This window comes from Musca domestica, unplaced genomic scaffold (assembly GCF_030504385.1).
Source record: "Musca domestica strain aabys unplaced genomic scaffold, Musca_domestica.polishedcontigs.V.1.1 22, whole genome shotgun sequence".
In the NCBI taxonomy this organism is placed as follows: Eukaryota; Metazoa; Arthropoda; class Insecta; order Diptera; family Muscidae; genus Musca; species Musca domestica.
The window spans coordinates 5,138,380-5,157,487 of NW_026712262.1; the positions used below are offsets into that span (position 1 = coordinate 5,138,380).

Sequence of the window (19,108 nt, forward strand, 5' to 3'; positions counted from 1 at the left end):
ATACCCTTTAATTCTCCCAAATCGTTTTACAACCCTTCCTTCATCCACTTGAAAATTCTTAACAATTTTGATTTTCCATTTTCCTCGTTTAGGAACAAAAAATTAAATCCCGTTTGATGCGTTTTCAATGGCAATGAAATGACAGCCCTAAATATAAATTCAATGATTGATGGGTTTAAGAATTTAAAAAAAAAAAATAAATATCCTTAAAAACCATCCCTATATTTAAAGAAAATCTACAAAAAAGAAACAGTGACGTAGGTAAGTCTGACTTTCCTTATCTGTGTGAGAGGACAGTCCTTATATCCTCCCCCGGCCTTGCCACTCTACGGCCATGCACACAAAGTGCTTGTGGTAAATCGTAGCATATTGTTTCTGTCCATCCACCAACAACGGATGACATGAATGGATGTCCCCCCTCCCACACCTCCTCCTCCTTCCATGATAATGTAATCATGAAATTGATATTCTAAAAACGGACAAAGGAAATCAAAAAGGGCCAGAAACGCTGTATCGAATCATGCGGCTATATTTAGATACCCGACAAGACACCACCAACAAAACCATGGCAAGTTAATAAATTTAAATGTTTATTTAATAAATCGTGCTGTAGAATGGACATGCGTTAAAATTTCTATGATTTGTTGTTTTCAAAGGCAAGCAGAGGAAGTGAATGAAAAAAAATAAGGACTTTAAACCTTCGACTATGAAAATAAAAAATAAGCGAATAAATCGATATTGTTATGTGGAGATCTGGCTAAATTTACTACCTAAAATCAGGGTTTTCTGATGGAAAGATCTTATCTTCCGAACAATCAAAATTTTAAATATGCCGGAACATGGGTTCGAAAAATTGGCCTTTTAAGCACGATACTTAGTACTGGCCACACATAACTTTAGGCAATAGGTGTGTACAACAATCCAATAATTTAAACAAGTTAAAAAGCTGTAAGTTCGGCCGGGCCGATCTTTGAATGCCTTCCAACATTGGAACAATTTTGGCAATTTTCAATAAAAATTAAATCCGCAAAAAAAAATCTGTTAAAATCTTAAAAATACCGAATGTAGCCGTTACATTAGGGTCTATACGACGACGCATAGTCAACTTTCGCATAAGCCATTACAATATTCAAATGCGAAACTAAGAAAAAATAGGTGAATAATGTAGCTAAAGTCATCAAAATACCGAATATCGGGTGGTACCGTTATATGGGGGCTATACGAAGACGTGGACCTACACAGACAACCTCCTGTCATAGGCTGTAGCGTTCATCAAATACCAAACTTAAAACAAATCCGGTGAAGAATGTCGCTAAAATCATCAAAATACCGAATATCGAGAGGTACCGTTATATGGGGGCTATACCAAAACGTGGACTTACGTGGCCCATTTTCAATACAAAAAGTTATGCAGACTAATATACATTTGAGTAAAATTGTATTAATCTACTTCAATTCATTCGGAAGCTAGAGTGATTTCCACTGAGGGACAGACGGATAGACGGACGGACATCGCTAAATCGACATAGAATTTTATATACTTTGTGGGGTCTAATATATATATTTCGAGGTGTTACAAACGGAATGACAAACTTAATATACCCTTCATACTATGGTGGAGGGTATAAAAAGAATCTAATGCATATTTCGCATTTTTGAGCGTTTTAGGTATTCCAAATTTTTGGAAATAATCGGATGCTAATTTCGTATCGGATCTTATCGGATCATCTTCATATTGGATCTTGCTTTGGCTGAAGTTTGCAGATAATCGGATGCTAATTTTGCATTTTATGAACGTTTTGGTTATTCAAATTATTGGCCCTTTGTGGGGGAGGTACCAGAAGGAGTTGTTGTTATTGTTGTAGCAGTGACAACGTGCTTTGTTGTTTATTGAGTGATTAATCCGATTCTTCCTCGATGTCCAGGAATTCTGCTACCTTTATGGGCTGTAGCCAAAGATCCTCTGGGCGGAGTTGGGTAGGATTGTCTGGACAATTAAACAGGTGCAGCGTATTGTGCGGGTCTGTATCGCACGCTGGGCAGGCGTTCCGCACATCTTCGTCAATTCGTGCCCAATATGAAGTGAGACGGCTGCACCATCCTGAACGTAGTTGGGCCAAAACTACCCTGGTTTTCCTAGGCAGCCGACTTTCTTCAGCTGCAATGGATGGAGGGTGGAATCCGAGGATGGCATTCATACTGTAATTGTTTACTACCTCAGCGACTGCATCAAAATGAATGCTATTCAGACACACTTGATAGGCTTCATCTCTCTCTAGATCATGCAGGTCCATCCCGACACGCCTGGGTGAGGGAGTTCTGTCCAGTTCTGGTTAGAATGAGTCCCACGATAACAAGCAAGCAGATACTACAATGAAAGCATATGATCATGCTGACGTAAGGGAAGAACCTTTGTCTCCTCATGTAAATGTTTCACAGGGGTCATGAGGAGGCACCCTGTTGCAGTTCTCAGGCCGGCATTGTGAATACTTTTCCACTGCATTGCACTTGTATTCGCAGACCACTATGGAGCCGCATAGCTAATCACAGACCGACCCATCGCAACAACAAGGTCAGCAAGGTTTTCTTATCTGCACCCCAAGCGCTGCTGGTTAGCGCCTTGATGACCTTGTTCCTACTTTTCAGTTTATCGCAGATAGCTGTGGCTTTCGCGGAAGTCTTGAACATGCTTTCGAATGTGACCCCAAGGATTTTGGGGTAGTAAGTGGTCGTAATAATGTGCCCCTGGAAATGCTCAATTAGCTGTGTTCTCATCTCCGCAGTCTATGTAGTAAAGAGTGTGGCCGTTGATTTCGTGGCGGATATTTTCATATTCTTCGCGTAGAAGTAAGCGGCAAGCTCCGCGAGATAGAGGTTCAGCCTTCACATATTTCATCGACCGCTGGGCCCGACGCTATGATCGTACAATCATCCGCATACGTTACGATCGCTATTCCGTCTGGAGGGCGCGAAATTCCGGAAAGGTATAGGTTAAACAGTTCCGGAGATATCACCCCACCTTGAAGAACTCCCTGTTTCATTTTACGGGGCTTGGACTTCTTGTTCAAGAATTCCAAGTATGATTGGCGTCCACACATATAATTGACTGTCCAACGTTTCAAACTTGGCCGGAGGGTCGTATTCTCAACGTCCTCAAACAGTGTGGCATGCTTGACCGTATCAAAGGCAAAGCCACCACTACTGTTCTATGACACGGCCTGTTCTGGTTGAGTCCTCGACTTATATGTGTGAATATGGCGTGCAATGCTGTTGTGATGCTATGTAGTGGACGGAAACCGTGTAATGATTAGCAACCGTATAGCTCTCTCTGATACTGGGGAGGAGTAAAGCCTCGAGAGCGACAAAAGCGAAATTGAGATGTATGATTCGCCTTTGCTTGCCTGGCATCAGTAACGGGACCACCCTGCCCATTTTCCAGGCTTCGGGAACTATGTGGGTGGCTAACGACAAGTTAGGAACTTTGGTTAGATACTCAACTCCCGGTGTATCCAGTTGCTTCAACATTTCCATTGATATTCCGTCCGGGCCCAACGCTTTAGATGACTTAGCGTTTCAGATGACATTCGCAACATCACCCATCGTAAACTGTGGAGGTACATCTTCGACGGCAAGAGCTCTTATACGATGTAGTACCATTCGCCTCGCCCCATCACTCTCGAGGTGCTCGACATATTGTCGGTTAAAATGGGCAGCGCACCTCTTCGGATCAGTCACAGTTATGTCGTTAAATGTCTTTTGTCATCCTTTTTCCCAGGGTTCGAGGGTGGTATTCGTAGGGTTGGTACGCCGGAGCTCATCACGCTCATTCGCTAGTTCCGCTGCCTCTGCTGGAAAATTTGGTCTTACTCCGGGTATTTGACCAGCAGGTATATAGCGAGCGGCTGCAACTTTGATTATGTCCCGAAAAATCCTTTCTGCTACCTGAACACCAGAAGCGTTCGGCAGTTCTCTAAAGCGACGGTTGGTGAAGTCTTTGATATCAGGCCAGTAGGCTTTCCCCTCTAAGGAAAGTGCGTTGCTGATGGATACGAATATCCGGAGATGGTGTGAGCCAAGAGAAACAGCGGGTTGCCAAGTTACGTTATTTATCAGACCGGCTGGCACAATGGTTAAATCTGGCAAACTGTGACACTCTCCTATAATTCGGGTGGAGGCGTCCTAGTTTACCGTGCAAAATGTCGAGCATTACCTAGGACGGAATTCCACACCTCATGATGTGCATTGAAATCCCCTAGTACTAGGCTGTTATTGCCTTCCAAAAGTGGGCTTATATTAGGCAAGTAACGCCGTTCACAGCTTTTAACCGTGGGGATATTCACAGTAAGCACTTCTACCTCGGCTGTTTCACACTTGACTGCTACCCCCATACATTGCATGTATGGGGCACTAGAGACTAGCTCAATCGGCGAGATAGGTTCGTATTGAACAGAATGGTGTAACAGGAACGCTAATCCCCCACCTCCAATTCTGGTGCGATCTTTCCTCAATGCGATGCAACCATTGCAACATTGTAAGCTACAATTTTTATTGAGCTTGGTTTCCTGTAATGCTGCAATCAAGATATTCCTCCGATTCATAAAATCCACTATCTCGTCAATTTTACCTCGGAGTCCGATATTTTGACTCCTACGATTTAAATACTAGAGTCATCTGGGTCGCCAGGCAGGCTCCGATAATATTCGTCCTGCAAAGGAAAAATCTAGTGTAAATATCGAACTTGACCCTCATCCTTCGCAGTAGAAAAACGAAATCTGCAAATTCACCGCAAATTCAACCGATTTTCCAAGTCCCCTGACTCTAGTTGTGATTGAAAACTAAGTAACCAGGGTCTGAACCGGTTCAGTTTAGTACATTTACATATTATTTTATACCCTACATCATACTATGATGAGGGTATATTAAGTTTGTCATTCCATTTATATCACCTTGAAATATACATTTTAGACCCCACAAAGTACATATATTCTTGATCAGCATAAAATTCTATGTCGATTGAGCGATGTCCGTTCGTCTACCCATCCGTCTGTGGAAATCACTCTAGCTTTTGAACGAATTGAAGTAGATTGATAAAATTTTGCTCAAATGTATATTATGTCTGCAGGACTTTTGGTATTCAAAATGAGCCATGTAGGTTTGGTATAGCCCCCATATAAGGGTACCTCCCGATATTCGGTATTTTGATGATTTAAGCCACATTATTCACCGGAATTCTTTCAAATTTGGTATATGAAGTTCGTAATAGATACTACAGCCTAAGACAGAAAATTGTCTGTGCAGGTCCACGTCTTCGTATAGCCCCCATATAACGGTACCTTCCGATATTAGGTATTTTGAAGATTTTAGCGACATTATTCACCAGAATTGTTCCGAATTTGGTATTTGAAGATCGTAATTGATACTACAGCCTAATGCAGAAAATTGGGGCACATCTTCGTATAGCCCCCATGCAACGGTACCTCCCTATATTCGGGTTTTTGATGATTTTAGCGACATTATTCAGTGATTTTTTTAGTTTCGCATTTGAATATTCTAATGGCTTATGACAAAATCTGCCTATGCAGGTCCATGTCGTCGTATAGACGCTAATATAGCAGCTACTTTTGGTATTTTTAAGATTTTAACAGAATTTTTGACGGATTTTCTTATATTTGAGAATGGCCAAATTCGTTCCAAATGGTGGAGGATATTCTTTTCTTTGGCTTTTTTACTTGTTTCTACAACAAAGTTATATAGATTCACTTTGCTTTCGTATTAAAACTGACAGTTACCACACTTTCTACATTAGAGGGGTTTTAAAATCCATCAAAGAAGATTGACGGTCCATTAAAAATAGATAAACTATAAAAATCAATTTTCTTAAGAAACATTTGAAAATCGTGAGAAATGTTTTCACGCTAGGATCAGGAATTATGGTTTCGTGGTAGCTTTATTAAATTTTAATGTGCCTAAGAGTATACCACCAGTCCCAGATTCTCACACCACTCACCCGCCCCCCCTCTCTGAGTATTTCCCAAAAATAAACAAACGATAAAAACGAACCAAAAATTATACACACAATAACAAAATCAAAACAATAACAACAACAACAATGACAACTTGGAAATATATCACCCGAATTAGAAAAGGACCAGAGAATGACAACATATTGACAATGGTGACCCATTTGTTTTATCGACCTCTCATGGCAAAGCGAGTTTGAACAAGCGGACATACATACATACGAACTCATATTTAGTTAGCCATTTCAATTTCTTTAATACATGTGTATGGTTCTCTGGAACAGTGACTCTCTCGCGCTCTCTTACACACAAACAGGGAGCAAGGATTTATGTCATGACATAAATCTATGGATATAGAGCAAAGAGAGCAATGTGTATTTTTGCTCTCTCTCTCTCTCTCAGAAATTTTCCTACATCTCTTTTTTTCAACTTGGCATTGTAGGTGGATATGCTATGCTATGTAGGTGTGTGTGTGTGCCTTGTATGAGTAGTTTTCTTTTTTGGCTGTTTGGAAAACTAGAGCAAGTGTGTGCGAGTGTGTGTGTGTGTGAAAGCAAGGAAAGTGTAGCGTAAAACCACTTGTGCTACTAACACATTGAACCACAGACACACAAAACACAAAACACAACTGGCAAGCAGAGCAGTGGCAAAACGAAAAAGGACAACAGCGCTTTCACTGTGTGTGCGTGTGGCACACATACACATATATATGGTGTACTATTTTTCCTTTATTTATATTTTTCTGGTGAAAATGCATTCGTTTTCATTTTACTCTCCTTCATTGAGACCAAAGAGCTTTTACGTTTCGGAGAAAGCTTTCTCTGCTAGTTTTTGGATAAACAAAAGGATACCAATAACAACAACAACTGGCTGGCTGGCGAACTGACTACTCATGCCAACAGCATTTGGAACAACATTGCAACGACACAGTTTCCATTGCTGCTCCCCCTCCTTCGGACTCCTCCTACACCACACAATCTCCTGACTATCCCTATCGGAAAATACACATACCATGGCATTAGGTGCCACTCTATACAAGTGTGTGTGTGGGGGGTATATCATATATTGTTTTTGTTTTGACAACATCAATACTGTTGGCAATCTGTTGGTGGTGTTGTTGTTGTTGTTGCTGCTGGCGTTGTTGCTCTTGTTTTGCCTCGGCATGTTACGGATTTTGGACAACATTTCACGTTCAGTTACTTGTACGACTTTGAAACATTCACAACATACGTTCGAAATTGTTACGGGTAGAATTTTTATTGAGAATTTTCAAAGCAAATAGAAAAAAAAAATAAATAAGAAAAGAATACAAAAAGCAAGAGGAACACAAAAAAAGAAACAAAAAAATAAAAAAATAATACCAATGACAACAACAACAATTCCAATACAAATCCAACAAAGAAGAGAGTGCATTTTTTGTGTCTAAGGAAATTGAAATTAAATTGTACGTGTGAGCAGGAAATTACACACACACTCAAATATCTATACATATATGTACACACACACACACACTCGTACGTGTTTAATAATAAATGGGCGCTATACAAAAACACAACGGAAGGAAAAAATTAAAGCATGAATTTGTGTAACGAAAAGAAAGAAAAAAATACTACAATTTAAGCTGGCGATTATACCACCAACCTACACTCGGAAACAGGCAACACACACACTCACGTGTGTTGGAACAAATCTTACATAAACATTCCACTCTATAAATAGAGTGAAATGTATTTAAAATCGAACTTTGTTTTTAATGTATTTTTAAAGGCAAACTAATTTAAAGTTATAAATATATATCCTCCATTAACAATAATAATCCAGCGTTTAATTTAATTGAACTTCGTCATACTTTCATTTGTGAAGAAAAATGTTAACATAATTTATTTCTAATTAAACACTTAAACAATGAACCAACAAAAATAGTTCAAAATGGACTGTGTTTAAAAAGAAGTGAGAGAAAAATAAGTTCAAATTAAAAAAGTGTGTGACGTTTTTATTTTTTCTTGGTATTTAAAGAAAAACTAAAAAATTGAAGGGAACCCAAAATTAAAAATAATGTCTCAAATTAAACAAATATTAATAGAAATCCGAGAATAGTTTATTTATTTTCAGTTTTTTGACATTCTTAAAAGGCTCTTATGAAGATACCTCTGCCTTCACAAGAAAGAGATTCTTTCAATAGTTCTTAAAAATCCTAATTTTGAAAATAACTACTTAAATGGGTTAAAAAAATGAGTTCCTAGCCCCCAGATGTTCGGTGATTTTTAATAACAGACACCTTTTCCCATGTACATACATATCTACATCTAACATAAATATCTACTTCAATCCATTAAAATCTTGATAAAAATCTTAAAAATATATGTTATGCTTCGGTACCTTTATGTTAGGGGCTTTATCAAAACGTGGAGCTGAATAAAAACTGTTTGTGAAGAGTTCCCCTATCTATGAGCTCTCAAGATACCAAATTGCATACATTCTATGGAAATGTAATGAAATCCATCAAAATATCTTAAAATGGGACATCGTTGTTAATATTACCAAAGAATCGGACGGTACTGTTACTTAAGGAGTTTCTCTGTTTTCTATCTCAATAGATTTGATGAAAGCACCATTAATTCTAGAATTTTTCTCAGATCAAATGATCACAATCAAATGCTTCACGAAATCAAAAACCGATATTTAGAAGAATTTCAAACGTAATGATAATGATAATAATAGGGTTTGACCGGGCCGAAATTTCAGTGCCCTCCACCATTAGGTAGCATTTTTTTTTTTAAGTAAAAGTATCTGTTTTCAAACGAATTCTATTTTAAACTACAAATAGACAAACAAACGGTCTGGAGGAACCGTTATATGGGGGTTATAGAAATACTTAGACCTATATATACAATGTTCTGCCACGGTAGCTAGAACTCGTTACGAGCTACTACAAGCACAACATTTTAGAAAAATCCGTACAAAAATGTGACAATGTTTTGCTGTTCACAAGAACCCTTTACAAACTGTAAATACAAAATTTGGAATAATTCCGTGGGAAAATTGCCTAAATAATAGATACTAGGGCTATGCCGGGCCGAACTTTGAATACCCTGCGTCATTTGGAACGAATTTGAAAATGTTTATATAGAAGACGTGGGCCGTGACATAAGCCGTTACAATATTCAAATACAAAAATTAAAAAAATAAAACGTGAATAATGCGGCTAAAATCATCAAATTACCGAATATAGAAAGTTATCGTTACATCGGGGCTAAACGAAGACCTGGACTTGCATAGACAATTTTCTGTCACAGGCTGTAGCAGCTGTTCGGAACTTCATATACGAAATTTAAAACAATTTCGGTGAATATTGTACCTAAAGTCTTCAAAATACCTAATATAGAGTGGTACTGATATATTGGGCCTATACGAAGCCCTGGACCAACATAGACTGTAGTTCCCATTATGAACTATAAATACGAAATTTGAAACAACTGCAGTGAATAATGTTCCAAATAATAAAGATGTTCAAATTATCGAATATGAGGGGATACCGTTGCATGTGGGCTATCGTGGACTCTGTGAATGACATTTCCATTTTAGGTGGTAAAGTGCTTAGTAAGAAGTTGGATTGGACTTAGGAAGAAGTATGGATTTTTTGACAATTCCATTAAAAAATTTTGCTAAAATCATCAAATACCGAATATAGGGAGGTACCGTTATATGGGGGATATACGATATCGTGGACCTATATAGACTTCTCCAGGGGGTAAAGTACTCTTTTTGTAGATTTTCAGACAATGTCAATTTCGGCTACAATCACCAAAATACCAAATATGGGGGGTACCGTTATATGGGGTCTATACGATATCATGGATCAATATAGCCCATCTTCAAACTTGACCTGCATGCAGACTAAAATCCGATCTGTACAAAATTTTAGTTTTCTATCTTTATTCGTTTTGACTCTAGCGTGATTACAACTAACGGACAGACGGACCGACGGACAGGGCCAAATCGTCTGATCAAGAATATATGCACTTTGTTATGTATATATTCTTGAGTTACAACGGAATGGCGAACTTAATATAGCCTCTATACTATGTATGGGGGGTTATAAAAATAGAAATTTCCATCGCAAATAACCTCAATAGAGGCAAACAATTACCAACAACCCCTCCCCCCCAATTTTTTCGAAATTTTAAGATTAATATTCCATAGAATCCTTCTTCTTCTTTGACAAGACTGCAAATAACATAACTAGGATTAATCGAGATCGTTTCAAGTCAAAATATTCTACAAAAATTATTTGGCATTCAAAATTCTACTAAAGGTCCTAGAAGACATAAAAGGTTTAAATCTTATCTGAATTTCAGAAATGCATGAATATTGAAAACATTTTTTAGGGTTAAAGCCGAACTGTGTGTGAGTTTGTGTAAAAAATCTCAAACAAAGCATCATTTTAGAGGGATAATGTCAAACAACAAACAAAAATATTCTTCATCAAATTTCGTCAAAAAAATACCTAAATCAATATTCCCAAAAAAAAAAAAAACGAAAATATTTCCCAATTTTTTTATTATTTTTCCTCTGGCCTTTTTTCGATTGGTCGCTACCAGTAGCAGAACTATTCTATCATCGCAATATTTTTTATTAAGATGGAATATATTAGTCCACTGCTTCTGGTACCTCCACATCAAAGGATCGAAATCTCAAAAACAAGTTCTGAATAGAAAAAAATAGAAAGGATAATCCGATGGTGCTAGGTCAGGTGCGAAAATGGACAATATCGGTCCACTCCATCAAGTACCTCCTCCACAAAGGGTAAACATTTGGAATATTTATAACTCTTATAAAATTTGAGATACGAGTCCGATTGTGTTTAAATTACTCATATGACAATATTTTTATTAACCCAAGGTCAGGTGTGAAGCTAGAATATATCGGTCCACTCTATCTGGTACCTCCCCCACAAAAGTGTCAATATTTCAATATCCATGAAGATCATAAAACGCGTAATTAACATCCGATTTCATTCAGACTTGGCACATCTCAATATTTCCATCAACACAAGATCTGTTATAAAGGTGGTAGAGATCGGATCATTCCTTCTGGTACCTGCCCCACATATGGTCGAAGTTTTGAATAACCAAAATGTTCATTAAGTTCGAAATAAGCATCCGGCTGTCTTCATATTTAACACATCCCATTATTTCTACTAACACAATATCTGCAGGGAAGATTGAATATATCCGTCCTCTACTTCTGGTACCTGCCCCACAAAGGGGTCAAAGTTTTGAATAACCAAAACGTTCATAAAATCCGAAATAAGCATTCGGTTCACTTTAAATTTCACACATCCCGTTATTTCTACTAACACTAGATCTGCTGCGAAGCTGGAATTAATTGATACGCTACTTCGTCCCGCACAAAGGGTCAAAATTTTGAATATCCATGAAGTTTATAAAACGCGAAATTACACACACATTTCTATATTTTTTTTTATCAACACAAGATCTGTCATACAGATGGCAGGGATCGGACCATTCCTTTGGTACCTCCCCCACAATGGGTCAACATTTTGAATAATTATATCTTTCATAAAATGCGAAAAAAGCATCCAACTCTCTCAAAATTACCATAGCTTACAAAAAAAGTCAGCGTTCCATTCAAATCGGGTATATATTTATACTTCCTCAACGAGAGAGTTGATGTGAATGAATTTTCTGTCCACTCCATCCGATACCTACTCCCCCCAAAAAAATTAAATTTTTGATTTTCAATTATTCGCAAAAATTGATATTAAATGTTCGATTTTCTTTGCATTTTGTCCCAATATTTTTGTTAGTATTAGATGAAGTGGATTACTTCGATCCTCTATATATGCACATTTCTAAAAATTATCATATATCTCATATCAACTGATATAGTCAAAATATGACACGTTGTAATGGAGGAGTTGGATAATATTGGCCAACTTCTTTCGGAACCTCTCCCATAAAAGGAACAACTTGATGAATAATAAATACAGATGGCAAAATATGTTTAAATAAACGGCTGAGGGTATACATCCATCGGGAAAACCCGATTGATACTTTTAAACTTGTTCCCTTACACATTCGTCCTTCAATGTCTCCTCATTATTTTGAACATTTCATTATCTTTAAGAACTACATAGACAGAAGTTTCTTCTCTGAAGATTTATTTCTTTGAATCGAACAATGTTTTGCTGATTATATAAATTTGTATCATTTCATTGGAAAAGTGCGGGGGTCAATGGAATGCAAATGCGTAATTTCCGTTTTTTTCCAAATTGTTTTCTGCCAAATTACTCGAATCCCAATTTACTTGATAAATAATTCACATTTTCATAAGAGTTTGCATTGGAGCGCAATATCTTTGGATTTCTTTTAGTAGCTACAATAAGCAATGAGATTTTATGATTATCAGCCAGACGAAATATGCAAAGTATTGCCCATCGATATGTGAGACCTTGGAATTTATTTTCTTTGCGAAAAATACAAAAAAGGATAAAGAAAACGATATACATATGTGAATGTATGTATGTTGTAGTGTCGAATCCACTCGATTTACATAACAACTCAATCTGTTATCGAAAATGTCTGCAACTTTGCAGCCATCAATGAGAAAATCCAAATGATTAATAGCGAGCCATGTATCGCAGCACTGGATGGATGCAAAATCTTTGACGAATACACCTGCCGTTGGCTTATCTCTCCGTTTTGAAGGAGATCTCATTAAGTGGCCTTTTTAGGTATATTTCTGATAGTCCTTAAGATTTGTTTGTAACACACACACTCACACATGTCAATCATAATCATAGACATGACCTTCAAAACACCTTCCATTGTCCGTCGGGATAGTCATTTGCATGAAAATATCGCCAAACAATGGAATGTAAAACCTTATTCCTTCTTTTTTAACTGCCATCAGGGACTAACCTTTGGCTATGCGCCTCTAATCCCCCAGACATCAATTCATGGCGAATTGAAAAAGTTGTTTTGTTTGTGTTGTTGTTTTTTTATGTTTTTCTTTGTTTTTGTTGTCGTTTTTGTTGTATTTATAACATTTATATTGCGTCTCACAATGTTTGTCATTATTACAACTGGCAAAGTTTTCTTATTTATATCTGAAGAGAGCAGAACAAGAAAGACAGAACTTCAACATAGGCCAAAAGTAATAAAGAAAATATGTTTTAATGGATTTGAATGTTGCTGTTGTTGTTTTTGCTGTTGGCATTTTTTGTGTTTTGGCATTCATTGTGTTCTTAATTACTTGACTCTTATGTAAAGCTTAAGGGGAAGGACTGTTATTCCAGTTACGGACACCCACCAAAGACAATAATGTCGTAGTTAGAATTTAATAGAGCCTCAATTCCCACACATTTTTTGGAAACTTCAAATGTTTCAGCTAATTGCTATACGATGCCATTTCGTATCGGATCTAAATAAATATAAATTTAAATATTGCGACATGCCGGGTTCGGACTATATCTAATACTTCCTTCACATTTTATGAGGTATGTGATAATTTTTAGAATAGTCGATCTCTAGCACATCTTGCGTTTTTAGAAATATTGGGATGTACCAAGTCTGAATGTAATCGGATGTTAATTTCGCGTTTTATGAGCGCCATTGATATTCAAATTTTGATCCCTTATGAGCGAAGTACCAGATGTAGTTCGCAGATATATATCATCTTCACACACATGATCTGTGATAGCAAAAATGTTTGTATGTGTGTATGAAGAGCGTTGGATACTTATTCAAATTTTGATCCCTTATGAGTGATGTACCAGTTCGCAGATATATATCATCTTCACAACAGATCTTGTGATAGCAAAAATGTTTCTATGTGTGAAAATTTAAGAGAGTTGGATGGTTATTTCCCTTTCTTGAAGCGTTTTGTTTTTCGAAATCTTGAACTCTATGTGGGGAAGGTACCAGGAGGAATGGCCCGATCTCTACCATATTTATAGCAGATCTTCCGATTTTAGAAATATTGATATGTACTAAGTCTGAATGGAATCGGATGATAATTTCGTGTTTTATGAGCTTCAAGGATATTCAAAATTGTGACCCTTTGTGGGGGAGATACCAGAAAGAGAGGACCAATCTCTACCATCTTTATAACAGATCTTGTCTTGATGGAAATATTGAGATGTGCTAAGTCCGAATAGAATCTTATGTTAATTTCGCGTTTTATTACTTCATGGGTATTCAAAAAGTTTTAGCCTTTTGGAGGGGGTTACCAGAGGGAATGTACCGATATCCCATATTCACAGAAGATCTTGTGCCAGTAGTAATAATGCGATGTGTGAATTTTGAAGAGAACAGAATGCTTAGTTCGGATTTTATGATCGGTCTGGTTATTCAAAACTTTGACCCTTTGTGGGGGAGGTACCAGAAGGAATTTTCCGATCTCTAACATCTTTATAATATATCTTGTGTTGATAAAAAAATTTATAGAGGTGCCAAGTGTGAATGGAATCGGATATTAATTTCGCATTTTATGAGCTTCAAGGATATTAAAAATTGTGACCCTTTGTGGCGGAGGTGCCAGAAGGAGTGAACCGATATATTCCATCTTCACACTAGACCTAGACTTAATAAAAATATTGGGATGTGTGTAATTTGAAGACAATTGCACTCTTACATCATATTTTGTGAGAGTTCTAATTATTCAAAATTTTGACCCTGTGGGGGGAGGTACCTGATGAATTTGACCGATATTGTCCATTTTCGCACCTGACCTAACTAAATCGGATTATCCTTTGTCTTTCTGTGCACTAAAATATTTTTTGAAAATGTTGAACTTTTGTGGGGGAGCTACCAGAAGGATGGACCATCTTCGAAATCTATGTAAGTTTGATAATAATATTACGATATACCAAGTTTGGGCAAAATCGGATACTCCCTTCGAGAGTTATCGTGCGCATCAGCCAGATACACAGACGGATGGACATCGCTAGATCGACTCCAAATGTCCTGAAACGGATTTGGTCCAAAGAGATCTAGTGTCTAAGCCGATATTTCGATGAGGCACGTTCTGACCGCATCAAATAATATATACCCTCTGTAGCCATTTGGCTGAGGGTATAATTGAAACCACTCTTTTGCACAAACGGATAGAGCTAAAATTCGGAAATTTGGAGCAAGGGTCGCTTATAGGTTTTATGATACATTTTTTTGGAAATTTGAACTACAAGTGTACTTAAAGCACTTAAAGGCACCAAATTTGGTACCATCTCTGTACGAATAGAGGAGGAATTTTAAATATTGGTAATGTGTAGTGTGAGGTTGAGATATGGAGGTGATTGTGGAAATTCATACTATATAAGTACGAAAAGTAAAAAATGGTACTTGAGGATGGCATGGATCTGAAATTTCGAATGAGGATCTTGGACGTTATGGTTTTTGAGAATCGAATAATAACTGGACCAATAGTAGTAAAATTCACTAAATTTGATACCATTTTCAATTATGTAAACGGATAGGGGTATAGTTTTGAAATTTTTGTCAGGCTTGGGAAGTAGGGTTGAAATATGGTGCTGGCTTTGAAAATTCGCACCAAAAAGTACTAAATGAAACTAAACAAGATATTTGGCGAAGCAACAGAGTTATACATCTAAAATTTGGTATGAGGGCATTTGAAGTTGTATAGGATAGACGAACCAAAGGAATTTGTTACAATTTGGTTTTGGGTGAATAGATCATTTTTGGAATTTGAAAATGTTGGTATTGGGGTCAGAGCTGGTTAGTAGGGTTAAAATAAAGAGTTGGCTTCGAAAATGTGTACTACAAATGTGCGAAAAGTACAAAATGGTGGTTCTGAAAATGGCTACTAAGAATCTGAACTATACTAAAATGTACTTAATTTGGTACAATATGGTTTCGGGTGTAAATGTAGAATTTAGCATAGAAAGCGGTCGTTCAGGAATGCGTACAATAGGTACATGACACACTTTCTGCCAACGTAACTCATTATTTTGTATTGTGACATCTAAGTTATTTTGCTTTATAACTTTTAAAGTTTAAAATTACGAGTGGCATTTTTTTAATTTTTTTATTTCTGATTTTGTTTTTGGCTACCGAGTTTTTAATGCGATCTTCTAAATATGTTGCTCCTTAACAACTGTCAAATACACCTCTGCATATTAAAAAAATACAAATTTCTCGATCTAGATCACATTTATCTCACGATCACTAACGCAGCCCATATTTTTTGTTTTGTTTTGTAAATAAAATGTCACATTACAATCATGTTGTTGTGGGCTTGTTGGTTGAGCACACACAAACGGCATGCCAAGAGCACCAATGCTCGTTGGATGCACACACAACATCAGAAATCAACATAAGCAAGGTCTAAGTAAAAAAACACAACAACAAAAACATAAATATTGACATGCATCTCAATTGACTACAACGACAACGATGACAACAACACGACCCCAAAAACAAATAGTAATTATTTGTTACAACAACAGTCGAGCAACAACATGCATTTCAAAACAACATAATCGGCGAACAACCACACACACACACAGCCGGAATTATCAATTGGATACTCCCCTCGAAAAATGAAATTGTTTTATTCTGTGTTTAGATATAAATTTAGTGACATTTAACAATACAATTATATGAACAACAATTATTATGATTTATTTTTTTATGACTATAACTTCAAGATTTAAAGTAAAATGAGGGTGATATTATAAAATTGAAAATTGAAATTTTTCCAACCAAAGAGAAGACAACATTTCATAAATGGGATTCAGGACGATCAGCTGTTACTTTTCCATAGCAGCGACACGTACAATATATGACAAATACTGGACTATTCAAAAATTTTAATGTGGTGAAAGAGTAGATAAAACTTTAGGCTTGAAGAAAGAAGAAAGGGGCGAAGATTCTGAGTTTTCGTCCAACAGGCACGATTGGACTGACAAGGAGCCTCATGTAGAGGTCAACTCCACAACATTTCTAAAGCATTTAAATTAAAACCCAATAATTCCAAGCCATTTCAAGCCAATTCCACACTCAGGAATATTATGGACCAACTGCATAATATCTTCCCGAATATGATAGATTACATCGATGGATAAATGCTAGTTAAAAATCAGTTCAGTTCATCCGATTTGATATGAGGATTATCTGTCGGGTTTTGCCGACGGATGTATCCCCTCAGCCAAAAAATATTTTGACATTCGTATCTATTATTCCTCATGTTGAGCCTTTACGGGAGTGATTCCGAAGGAGTTGGCCAATATTGTCCAACTCCTCTCTGATATATGTCTGATATAAATATTATAACGTAACATACTTGGACTAATATCTCTTGATATGAGATATTTAATCATTATAAGAGAATGTTGAAATGTGCGTGAGGTGCGAGATCAAAATTGTTGGTTAGGAGGTATCAGAGGGAGTGCACAGTAAAATTCATTCACATCAGATCTCTTGTTAAGGGAAATATTAAGATATTAAGATTTGAATGGAATCGATAACTTGTTTCGCAAGTTATGATAGATTTAAATATTAAATTAAATTGTGATCGTTTGTAGGGGAGGTACCACAAGGGGTAGGCCGATGATAGATAATCTTCATCCTATTTCACATTTTATGAGAGATATAATTATTCAAAAATTTGACCCTTTGTGGGGCGGTACTAGAAAGAATGGTCCGATCGCTGCCATCTTGTTCTGATGAAAAAATTGAGATTTACAAAGTCTGAATGGAATCATAAGCTTCGTGGATATTCAAAATTTTGACCCTTTGTGTGGAAGGTACCAGAGGGAGTGGCCGATATATTCCATCTTCACACCAAACCTTGGGTTAATAAAAATATTGGGATGTGTGTAATTTGTAGACAATTGGACTCTTACATTATAAGCGTTATAATTTGTGGGGAGGGTACTTGATGGAGTGGACCGATATTGTTCATTTTCGCAGCTGAATTAGCACTGACCCAAATATTAGTATATGCAATTGTGGAGCAAAATCGGATTATCTTTTCTCATTCTGTGTAGTAAAATATTTTTTTTTTTTAAATTTAGACCTTTTGTAGGAGAGTTACTAAAGAGAGTGGACCGATATTGCCCATCTCCGATCTCGATCTAAGTTTGATAATAATATAACGATGTGCCAAATTTGGACCAAATCGGATACTCCCTTCGAGAATTATTATGCGCACAAGCCAGCCAGACGGACGGACGGACGAACATCACTGGATCGACTCCAAATGTCCTGAAACGGATTTGGTCCTAAGAGACCTGGGATCTAAGGGTTATTTCGATGAGGCATAAATAATCCTTCCCATGTGCATTTTTACACCCTCCGCTTTATGGAATATGGACGTTATATTACGATTATCAATCAGTTTGTAACTTCTCGAAATATACATTTTCGACCCAACAAAGAATATATATTCTTGATCCGCATAAAATGTCGATTTTGCAAGGATTTTACTCACATGCATTTTCGGTATGCAGGAATTTTGGTATTGAAAATGGGCTATACAGGTCTACTTATTTGGTGTAGGTCCCATATAACTGTACCGAAAGATTTAAGGTTTTTTATACCCTCCACCATTCTACAGATTAGCTTTGTCATTCCATTTGTAACTCCTCGAAATATTCATAATAGAGAAAGTATATATATATATATATATATATATATATATATATATATATATATATTCTGGATCAGCGTAAAATTCTAAGACGATCTAGCGATATCTGTCTGTCCGTCTCTTGCAATCACGCTATCACGTTGTAATCACGAACTAATTGAGATAGAAGAAAAAATAAAATTTTTCATGCATGCATAGTTTACCAGTAGGCAAGTTCGTAAATGGGCCATGTCGGTCCACGTTTTCGTATATTCCCCATATAACCGTACCTCCCGATATTCGGTATTTTCATGATTTTAGCGACATTATTTACAGGAATTATTTCAAATTCATGTTAAAAGTTCGTAATGGATACTACAGCCTATGGCAAACATTTTTATATGCAAGTCCACGTCTTCGTATAGGCCCCATATAACGGTACCTCCCGATAGTCGGTATTTTGATGATTTCAGCAG

The 19,108-nt window shown here is 36.9% G+C and overlaps 1 protein-coding gene across 1 annotated transcript in view; it reads left to right on the forward strand.

Annotated features, from left to right (window-relative positions):
* The first annotated feature begins 7,236 nt into the window (after window positions 1-7,236).
* The window catches only part of LOC101894598 (protein Tob1), a 106,150-nt gene continuing 94,278 nt past the window's right edge, over window positions 7,237-19,108 (forward strand). Inside the window, exon 1 of the mRNA XM_020037387.2 lies at window positions 7,237-7,464. The gene's annotated coding sequence lies outside the window, so the exon portion shown is untranslated. The remainder of the gene's footprint in view (window positions 7,465-19,108) is intronic.